Raw genomic sequence first — 11,589 nt, forward strand, 5'->3', positions numbered from 1 at the left:
ACGGGCCAAACTTTCCCTTCTCCCTCCACCTGCCGACACGCAGCGCGCTGACGTCACCGCGCCGGTCACGCCCCGCCTCGGCCCCGCCTCCAGCTGCCATCTCAAGTGTGGCTGGTTACTTAGCAAGCAAGTAAAAACTGCAAGAAGTTGTAAGTTGAGGGTGAAAGGAAAGAAATGTGAAGGAAGGAGTTCTTCAAGGGCATCAAAAATCCAAAGAAGAGACAAAAATACTACAGAGGTAGTGGGTAGCCACACTAAGCATGGCGACCAGAGAAGCCAAGTAAGGAGGGAGGAGCCACTTCTGGAGGCCGGGGCACGTTGCCGTCTCCGTCGTCGCATTCATTGGTTGATTTGAGAAGGAATGAAAAGAGCAACGGGTGTGTGTGGATGCCAGTCACAAGTTTAGTCCCGCCTCCAGGCTCTCAGCTAGTGTCTTGGCGGTAGGATTCCAGTCCTTCAAGATGTTCTGTACTTTGCTCTCCTAACCCCTTTATCTGCGGTGACGTCACGACGTAACCGTCACACTCTGGAGACGTGCAAATTGCTCCTGAGGGTGTGGAGAAACCCAAGGGAGCGGCTGGGTGGGGTCGCTTTTGAGTGTGGACAACTGCCAACTAGGATTAAAGGCCTTGAGCTACCAGCCAGAGTGGAACCGGAAGTTTGCCCCGTGACGACATTTTTTTTTTCAAGGCGGAAGTTCTCTGCAGCGTCCGACGCGGCGCGCCCTCCAGCGTCTTCTTGAATTGATCGAGTTCTGTGGGTTCTCAGCTTTAGGACTGGAGCTCAAACGAGCACCTTCCTTGCAGTCCTGGAGATCATCTATTTTTTTCCCCGTGACGCGGCTGGGGCTGTTAAAGTGAGAGCCGGCTCACGCAGCTTGGGGTCATTTCAAAGGCCTTGAATTTTGTGCACCCTCATTGAACCTCACTTTTCTCAGGTTTACTAGATGGGGCCACTGAACAATGCTTTGGTAGCATGGCCAAAAAGAAAACAAGCCTCGGCTGATAGGACTGGGTGCGAAACTTCTCAACTGAACACCTCAGTCCAAACACAGCCACCAAAGGAAGAGACCTTCACCGAGCCGCGCACTGGAAACCCCGTGCTGAGCCCTCCTGTAGGAAGTCCACTGACCGTGAAGGGTAGCAAGTCTCCTCCTGGTTGATGGGATTGGAGAACGTTTCATGGAAGCAATAGAGTTTGAGCCAGACCATGGAAAGCTAACATGATTTCAACAGATGGAAATTGAGAGACCATTGCAATCATAGCAAAGGTGCCAGACTTCCAGAAGGCATGGCACAGCCCTTACTATAGAAATCGGTTTCAGCCATTAATACTGACACCTTTGTTACTGCACGTGCTACCTTTTTTCTTTTTGCGGGGAGAAGAGGAGCTACATCTGATGGTAAAAGTTAGAAATCTCAAGGTTTGTGCCAATAGAAAGACCCACAAGCCAAAGATTAACTTGGGATTGTTAGGCTGTGTGAATCATGGACAGACCAGATTTTTGTTTTTTTCACATCCGTGATATCGTATGAATAATAGTAAAGACTTCAGGGAAAGATTTGAAAAACCTTCCTTCCTCTCTTCCCCTTCCCCCGAGAAAAGGAAGTACTTACTAATCCAATGGTGAAAATTAAAGATGTTATTTGGCCCACATTGTTGAGCAGTCACTATATGACGTCTATCTCCTGAACACACATGGGTTGATGCATTATTCAAACTAGAACCTCCTCTGCAGATCTGGTCATTTTGTTTTCTCTGTGGCTTGATAGAGGTTACTATGATTTTTAATGAACAAAGACCTGGTGACTGTTCTAGGCCAGAAGTCCAAACCTCAACCCCTTTCTCAGCCTGTGGAGTATCTTCCCATGTGAGAATGCTGTCATAAACGGAATACAGTGGTGACCAAGGCAGCCTTAGTTCCTCTTTTTGTAGAGAATATGGTTTTCATAGAGAAGAGTAAACAACAAACAAACAGATAAGTAATTTTAAGTTACAAATTATCATGCAGGAAAAGGTAGTTATACTGTGATAGAGAATAATTAGGAAATCAGACAGACAAAGAGTGGGTGGTGGTGGTGGTTTTGGACCAGAGATTGAACCCAGAGCCACTGAGCCATGTCCCCAGTCCTTTTCATTGTGAGACAGGGTCTCTTGCTAAATTATCACTAAGTTGCTTGGGGCCTCCATAAATTGCTAAGCCTGACTTTGAATTTTCAGTCCTCCTGCCTCAGCCTCCTGAGCTTCTGGGATTATAGGCATGTGCCACCGCCACTCAGTTAAGAGTGTTTTTAAAAAACAGGATTCAGGGGGATTTAGCCACATTTGAAGCTATTAATAATACTTGGTATTCCAGTTGTGTTGCTGGACCAGGTGTGCTGTAATCCCAGCAGCTCAGGAGGCTGAGACAGGAGGATCACAAGCCTCAGCAACAGTGAGGCGCCAAGCAACTAAGACCCTGCCTCTAAATAAAATAAAAAATAGGGGTGGGGATGTGATTCAGTAGTTGAGTGCCCCTGAGTTCATTCCTTGATTACCACCCCCCAAAAAAAATTGTGTTGCTGGTTTTTGCATATGGCTCCCTCAGTAATTATTTTAGGAAAGAGAAAAAGGGAAAGTAGGGTAATTCTGGAACCCTATCCCTTATATCACAATTTCCTCAGATCTTACCCAGGATTCTTGAATGTATGACAAATTTTCCTGGTGAGAAGGACCTTGTTTTTCCCCTCATTGTCAAAAGAGTTCCTGACTTAGGTTCAGTTTCCCTTAAAATCAGACTCTGAGACTGACCAGGATTTAGGTGCAAATAGTTTGTCCAGGAGGTAAACCCCAGGAGGTGCTCTGTAGGAATGGAGCAGTGAGACAGGAAGGGAAGGACGGTTGTTAAAGGGTACATTAACAAGGGGTTACTGTATGGCTCAGTCATGTCAGGAGACACCTGAGAACTAAAACATCTTAGAATGGTTCCACTTGACAAAGAAGGTGAGTTGTTAAACCACAAACTCCTTTTCTTTAATAAGTTAACACTTGGCCTGGAGATGTAGCTCAATGGTAGTGCTTGCCTAGTATGCAAGTAGGCCCTGGGTTAATCCCCAGTACCACCAAAAAAGAAGCTCAGTACTTTGAAGAACACATTTCTAAGACCAGAAAAAGCATACAGACAATCATAGGTGCTCTTTCTCATGTATTAGGACACTGAAAGCAACCTTTGCTGCAGGCCCAAAGACTATGAGCAGGGTGTAGACAGCATCTACCATTTTGTGTAAACCTAAAACATGATAATCACTCTGGATTGAGAAACCAAGAGTGAAAACATATTCATGCTTTGCCTTCTTACTGTCATCCCTAAGCAACTTATCAGCCTTGTATTTTGCTTTTACACCTTCAGGATAGAGAAGAAAAGACTAGGGACATCCTTAGTAATCACTAGTAAGTATAGAGCTATAATAATTCAAGTTTTATAGGTGCTTTGTGTGTGTATGTGTGTGGTACTGGAGATTAAACCCAGGACCTCACACATAAATCACTATACCTTATCCCCATCCCTGTTTTTCTTTTTTTGAAACAGTCACTAAGTTGCCCAGGCTGGCCTTGAACTTGCAGTCATCCTGCCTCAGCCTCCTAAATTACAGACATGTTTACATTGCAGACATGTTTTACTATATGCCTGGCTTTATAGACCCTTTATGAAAGAAACTGAAGTCTGAACATTAATATAGAAATGTGAGAAACTAAGAAAAGCACAATTTTATGTTGCTGGGATGAACTGACTTTCTCAGTTCCCTATCAGTATATGCACTAACAGTAGACTCTTAAAATCTGTTCCCTACCATCAATCCCTTTATCATATGCCAACTGTAGTGTGATGTCATCCCTTGTTATGAGAAGGGACAATAACCTTGCATAGTGTACTCTCTGCTTAGTGTCTGGAACAGTGCCGTGTAAAGGCACACGTTCAGTCATAGTGTTGATTAAAGAGTATAAAGATATATCCAAGCTTAGAATCTGAAGCCCATAAGAAACTGACATCTTGATAAATTCAGAAACGAATGTCCAAGGTGACAGGCACTCAGGTCCTATAAGATAGGTAGGTATATAGATTATTTTAGGTGGGTAGTGGGGAATCAGTCAATACAAGGAATCTTATCATTGCTAGACTTGGAGCAAGAGAGGAGCTTCAGAGTCTCCCAAGCTGACAACATGCCAGCTTGATGAGCTTCAGCTGAATTGAGCAGAAGGCAGGAAATACCTGACTGAGGTAGAGCTGGTTCCTAAGTGCCATCAATGTTTCAAACAGTATCTCTTAAAGGTTTCATGTGTCTGTGCCAGCATTGGTAGTGGTACATGTCTGTAATCCCAGCTACTTGGGAGGCTGAGACAGGAAAATTACAAGTTCAAGGCTAACCTGAGTAACTTAGTAGACCTCATCTCAAAATTAATGTTTTTTTTTATTTTTAGAAAAAGGTCTGAAGTATGACTCAATGGTAGAGAACTTGCCTACCATATGTAAGGCCATGGGTTTCATCCCCAGTAACATACACGTACACACAAAAGTGTAATATGACTAAAAATCTACTTTCATAATTAAAATAAGTCATCAATGAAAAATACTCTGTTCCTAAGTCACATACATTTTAAATTTCCTATTTTGTTAAGATGAACAAATAGTATACTGAACCTTTTCAGAAAAAGAATAAATAAAAAGTTTAACAATGTCTACTATACTTGATATGGTTAGTGAAGCTGTTTGATAATTATGAAAAATAACTGAGCCTTATACATCCCAAATGAAAGAATGTTTAAAAAAATCAAGTGAAGTAAAGTTTTATCAACTTATAGTAATATCACAGGCTTTATTAATAACTAATGGTTGCTTCCAAGCAAACTATGTTGTTTTCTGATAGTTGCATAAAATGCAGTGCCTTAATATTATGCAATCATTTCTGATTGATATCTCCTATAAGAATCTTCCATCAGCAAACTATGGATGAAATGTTGAAATGAGTATAGAAGCCAAGTAGTTATATTCAAAATACTTAATATTGCATTACAGAAAGCATAGGAAATAATAAGAGTGGATCATTTGTCATAATGCCAATGAAATCATTTATTGATTCTGTAGCATTCATGGGTAAGAAAGAACAGGTAGGGAAGAATTGAGGATTTTTCAAATCAAAGCACATTTTCACCATTTTAGAAACAGGAATTGTCAATAAAGCCCCAACTTGACTATATATTTGTAAAGTAAGAAACCAAAAAATGTTCAGAAAACAAATTTTATTCTTAAATCCAATTATATTAATATGTTGTGAATTTCTAGATCTCAGGAATAAAAGCAAGTTTTAATTCAAAAAAAAAGATATTTATTGTAGCATTATTATAAAGGGGGAAAATTATAAACAACCTGTGAGTCCATTGATAGAGAACTGGTAATTATATATATTATGTGGAACATCTTAGGATGCATAAGAAGTTTGTGAGTGTAATTTAACTCTAGCTGAAGTGACAACCTAAAAATCAATCTAAAAATCTTAGTTTTCATACATACACACACACACACACACACACACACACACATGCACACACGGTAATAATGTCTATCTCATTCTATCATCCTTCCCATCTCCACCACCCCAGTCCTCCCCTCTGCACAATCCAAAGTTCCTTCATTCTTCCCTACACACCCCCTCACTATGGATCAACATCCACTTATTAGAGAAAACATTTGGCCTTTGTTTTGGGGGGATTGGCTTATTTCATTTAGCATGATATTTTCTACTTCCATCCATTTATCTGCAGATGCCATAATTTCATTCTTCTTTAAGGCTGAGTAATATTCCATTGTGTATATGTACTAGATTTTCTTTATCCATTCATCTGTTGATTGATTGGTTCAATAGTTTAGCTTTTGTGGATACCATAATCTTATAAGTCCTCTTTGGAATCCTCTACTAGATCCTCCACATTTAGCCAGCCCATCAATTCAAAGAATACTTACAAACGTGGGCCAACAGTAGATGCTGTGTCCATTACTTTTTTCCGTGTGTGTGTGTGTGTGTGTATCCATTACTTGTGAGGAAATCCCAAGTCAAGGAAACTGGAAAATGGTTTCCCATGTGCTCAGGAAGAAGAAACTGATGGTACTGGTGAGCAGCTAACCAATTTGCTGCACCTGCTAACTTTGGTGGTGCACAGGTTAAGGGCTTGTTGAGGATAAAAGTAGAAAGACTTTTGTATATTTTGAAGTTGTAAGTCCAAGTATTGCCTATTAAAAGAACCATTTTTATGACTTTTTTGTTAATTTGAAAAGTAATCACATAAATAATATATTTTTCTTAGTTAACTACGGGCTGACAAACAATATGAAGATCAATTGTCCAAAAAATGGAAGAGAGCCAGGCATGGTGGCATGTGCCTATAATTCCAGCTACTTGGGAGGCTGAGGCAGGAGGGTCACAATTTGGAGGCAAAATGATACCCCATTTCCAAAAAAGATAATTCCACAAAAATATCTTGGGAGCTCATAAACATAAACCTTGGCTACATTAATAATCAAAAAAGTACAAATTAAAACTAAAATGAGAAAATTTCAACCCTCCAGATGGGCAAAAAAGTTAAAGCCACATAATATTAAGTGTTGGCCAAGATAAAGAACAACAGAATCTGCCATCTTCTGCTATTTGGAATGTAAATTAATGCAAGGTCTTTGGAAAACAATGTGATATTACCTATGCTGCCCCTACATCCCAACAATCCTACTCCTAAATATTTACCTAAAATAAACTCTTGTACATGTGTATTCCAAGTAACATACAAGAATACCATCATCAGGCATGTTTTGTAATGACTAAGGAAACCAGGGAAATAAAATATTAAAATATTCGTATGATGGATACTATACACCAGCAGAAATGTACGACCCCTATGCAAAATAAATTGGATAAATCTGAAAACAATGCTGATAGAAATGAAGTAGCAGGATGGGGGTGATGTTCATTGGTAGGGCCAATGCGTTCAATCCCCCACCTCAAAAAATAAATAACAAAAAAACTATATAGGGTACAAGTCCATTCACAAAAAATAAAAATCGGGTACAATTGAATGAATTTTTTTAGATTGTATACTTGAGAAGAGCAAGAGAACAAAATTCAGTTTGTTGATTAGCGGTGGGGGAAGGAAGGCTATACACCCACAGTAGAGCACACGGAGGACTTACTAGATACAAATGTTTCATTTCTCAAATCCACAAGTATTCATATATATTAATATGCTCTTTTTAGGTGAGTTTCACAATTTGTAAGGCTTGGTTTCTCACATCTCAGGTAGTAGCAATGTTTATGGCACCCATGCTTCAGCCCTTCCCCTCTTTCAGACCTAGGGAACTTCAGCCAGCACTCTCCAGTGAGGTCTCAGGGTGCCTGCCTTAGCCTGTCACTCAGGCCACACCTCCTTCCAGGAATGAGGCTTCACTTCAGCCCCACCTATCTGGGTCCTACTTTCTCTTCCAGAAGCAGCAATGGCCCACCCTCCCTCCTACCCCACCGGCCCACAGGAATGCTTTTTCTGAAATTGTTCCAGCCCTGAGGACAATCTTGAGTGCTGACTTCCTCTTTCAGACCATTTCTGGGCTTAGCCTGTGCTGCCCTGTACCCATAGTCTTTTTGTGTGTGTAAATAGTCTGTATTTCAAATTAGGTTGTGGGTGGCCTGTGGGGAGTGAGGATATTTTAAGATAAGAAGTAAAGGTTTTTATGACATTTGTGGGGTTTTGCCCACCTGTGCCATGCCAGCACAAGGGCAGTGTGGAAATTTATAAAGAGCTGTTTTTCTCTCCTTTTTTTAGAAAAAATTGACAAAATATTATATACCAGTTTGAACCTCAAGAATATTAGAATATCCAGGGGGAGGGAGCATAATTTACAAAAAAATCCCAAAATACAGATATCCATCAATAGCTAAACTAAGAACTAAATACTCATTTAACTTCTAATAACTTGATATCCCCCAATCTCTGAACTTAGGAACTGAATAAAGTCAGACAGCATAAAATATCATGCCTAGTTTCATAATATAAATTCAGAGAAAAAGCCCAATAAAAATCTCATGGCAACAATTAAACTGTCAGGCAATGTGCAATATAAATACTTCTATTCAGTAAAATAGCCTTGTGAGGTTTTATAGATGAGGAAATAAACTTAGAAAGGTTAAAAAACTTGCCTTCAGAAATTCCTGGAAATGCTGAGCATAGCTTCTGTCTTATTTTGAGTGCTCTGTAAATATAATTGCTACTAATCAGCTGGTGGGAATAGAGTAAGAGCATTATGGAGACAGAGGTTGAACAAAAGTGCTACATGGTTTGGTTCAGGTCTTCTTACTCAGGAAAAACAGGTTTCAACCACCATCTGCAGGATGTCACACCAGTTGCTGCTGTACACTGCTTGCTTAATTTCTCATTGCAAAATCTAATTAAGGAAATCAAGACTTTCTCCTTGATTCCTAGTGGATTGGAAGCCTTGTTTGCCCTTAGCACCCAACATGAATGATTGAATTAGGGTTGTGGAGCTATAAATATCAGAGTCCTCTGCCTATCTGACCATTGAGTTGAAAATCTTAGGACACCAAGAAACAGTTTTACCTGGTGCACTGGTCCATCAGGTTGGACAGGCACCTCAACCCGCTCTTGTGCAATGGAGATGGTATACACTGTGTGGGTGCAAAGGCACAGTGACCTCTTCTCACATGCAACCCCACTGCCTGCCTATGTCTCCTCCAGCCTTCCACTTGTGCCCCAAAGGGAACAGACCTGATCACATAATGAAGAAAAAGAAAGCACAGACCTCATTATTATTTCTTTTGCTTATTTTGAATCAATTCTCTCTGCTCCCCCTGCCTCTTGACCTGTTTCTTAAGGTAGAAGCTGAGGTCATTTGATTTGCAGCTATCCTTTTGGCTTCTTAGCTTCCTAAAATCTGTTTCCCATGAGCCTCTGTTTAGCTGGGTAGGAAGGGTAATCTTATACTTGCCTATTATCTACCCTACTGAATGGGGAGGTCAGAGCTTAAATTCCATTCTAAGGTCCTGGGGAGCCCCCACTCTGTCAGGGTCCATTGCTCTGTACCAGGAAAGCAGCCCCAGTTCTGGATGATGGAACATGATCTCCTTTTTAGGCTAGTTTGTCACAATTTCACATGAAGAATAATTCATAAATGTTTATACAATGCATTTCATAGAGACTGATGGACCAGTGCACCAGGTAACACCCAGGTCAGAACAGGTGCTTTTTGGATTGACCAGCTATCCCCAAGCCTTGTCCTCTACCTGTGTACCACCAGTAATCATCGGCTTATTTGCAATGATGTGAACACCATGAATTTCCAGGATGCCAGTAAGGAGGCTATCCCTGCCCTCCTCAACACATGAGCAACTCAATTCCAAAATCCTATTTTAAGGCCACTTCTTGTATCAATCATTGTGCCAGTCAGGAGTCAACAGGAAATGAACTGTACAGTCAAAATGGATAATCTGAGATCAGTTTCAAAAAGAAGCTATTTGTAAAGTCAAGGGCAAGGTGGAGGGAAACCTAAAGGACGAATACTATACTCCAGGGCTAGTGACCTTGGGGAGCCATGACCACACAGAACCCTGAGGGAGCAATGAACAGAGGACTACAGGAGCCAGTAGGGGAAAGAGAAAGAGAGGCTACCTGAAAGCAGCTGCATCTTTGGTAGAGAAAACAAGAGGATAAATACACTGACCTCATTCACTTCCTGCTCTCTGATCTCCAGCTGGTTCCACCCAAGGCCCAAACCCAATAGCAAACCAGAGTCCATGGGGAGCACAGAGCCTGTTGGAGAGCAAGGGGAGGAGTTGTGGAAGAGAAGAAAGACAATATTAATATTAGCACATGAGCCCATCTAGTTTAAACAAACAGGGAATTTGCTGTCTCACATACCTGAAAATCCCAGCAATAAGACTAGAAGTAGGGGTTCACATGATGTCATTGGTGCCAGACCCTGGGAACTTTGACTCAACGAGAAGAGAAATAAAATCAAGTCAGGCAAAGATTTTACTGGGACCTCTTCTTGGGAGAAGAAACACAGCTGGGACAAGAAGGTATCTGCCTGGCCCACTGCAACAACAAAAGAAGCTAGTGTTATTGTATTGGCTGCTCTCAAGGGTGAAGTGTAAGACTTGCCCTGATGAGGAAAATGAAAGGACCCTGGCTCTAGTGCACCTAGTCCTGTTTGAGGATGGATCAATGATGAACATTTCCTATCTGACAAACTGAAGGTTGAGGTGAGACCTTTTAAATGGCTGTCAGGTTATGAGCTAAGACCCAGGACATTTGCTCTTTGGCCCTGCGACTTCATCATCAGTATCTGGCTTGTTTCTCTTTGCAGTTCCCTACACAGTGTTGTCCCATCATGTTCCAAAGTGGCTACAGAACTTAACCTTTTTTTTTTCAAGTACAATTGGATATGTCAAGGGCTGCAGTGTATCTTATTGACTCTGGCTGGGTTTCATGACATGCTTGAACCCATCAGAGAGCTCAGAAGAAGGAGAGGTGCTGCTTGATGTAGGTCTGTGTCGAAGCTGGGGCTGAGGAAAATTATGGTGGGAAACTCCAAGGAGGAAGAGGAATGCTGATGACTGGTACCAAATGCCACCACCCTACAGCTCCCTCCCCACGTGGATGTGATGGAGCTTCTCAACCTTTCTGCACCTATGAAACACTGGGGGACCCTACTAAAGTGCATAATCTGATCAGTTAGGTCTGGAGTAGAACCAAAGAGTACCTTTTACTTTTTTTTTTTTTGGTATCAGCGATTGAACCCAGGAGCACTTAACCACTGAGCCACATCCTCAGCCTTTTTTAAAATATTTTATTTAGACGGTTTCACTGAGCTGCTTAGGGCCTCACTATCACTGAGGCTGGTTTTGAACTTGAGATCCTCCTGACTCAGCCTCCTGAGCCACTGAGATTACAGGCATGCACTGCCATGCCCAGCTGAGAGTCCTCATTTCTTTTTTTCTTTTCTTTTTTTAATATTTTTTAGTTATAGACAGATGCAATATCTTTATTTTGTTTATTCATTTTTATGTGGTGCTGAAAATCGAACCCAGCGCCTCACATGTGCAAGGCAAGCGCTTTGCCACTGAGCCACAACCCCCCCCCCCCCCCCCCCGCCAGTCCTCATTTCTAATAGGGGTTGTCAATGCTACTGGCCCAGGGACTACACTCTGAGTAGCAGAGTTCCTTAGTCACTCAGTCCTGTCCCTAGGGTGGTTACTAGCCACAGCAGGGATTGAACCCTTAGAGTAAGGCTACTTCAGATTGGAATATACTGAAAGCATAAAATATAAACCAGATTATTAAGACTTGATAAGGAAAATAAATGTAAAATCTCATCAATTGTTTTCATATGGTTTACATGTTGATATGTTACTTTAGATATAATGAATTAAATAAATTATTCATTTTATCTGCTTCCTTTTGCCTTTTTAATGTGGCTATTAGGAAATTTAAAATCATATATGTGGCTCAGATGCCATGTCTGTTGACTAGAGCTCCACTAAAAAGAGGTAATCC

Source organism: Marmota flaviventris, chromosome 1 (assembly GCF_047511675.1).
Source record: "Marmota flaviventris isolate mMarFla1 chromosome 1, mMarFla1.hap1, whole genome shotgun sequence".
In the NCBI taxonomy this organism is placed as follows: Eukaryota; Metazoa; Chordata; class Mammalia; order Rodentia; family Sciuridae; genus Marmota; species Marmota flaviventris.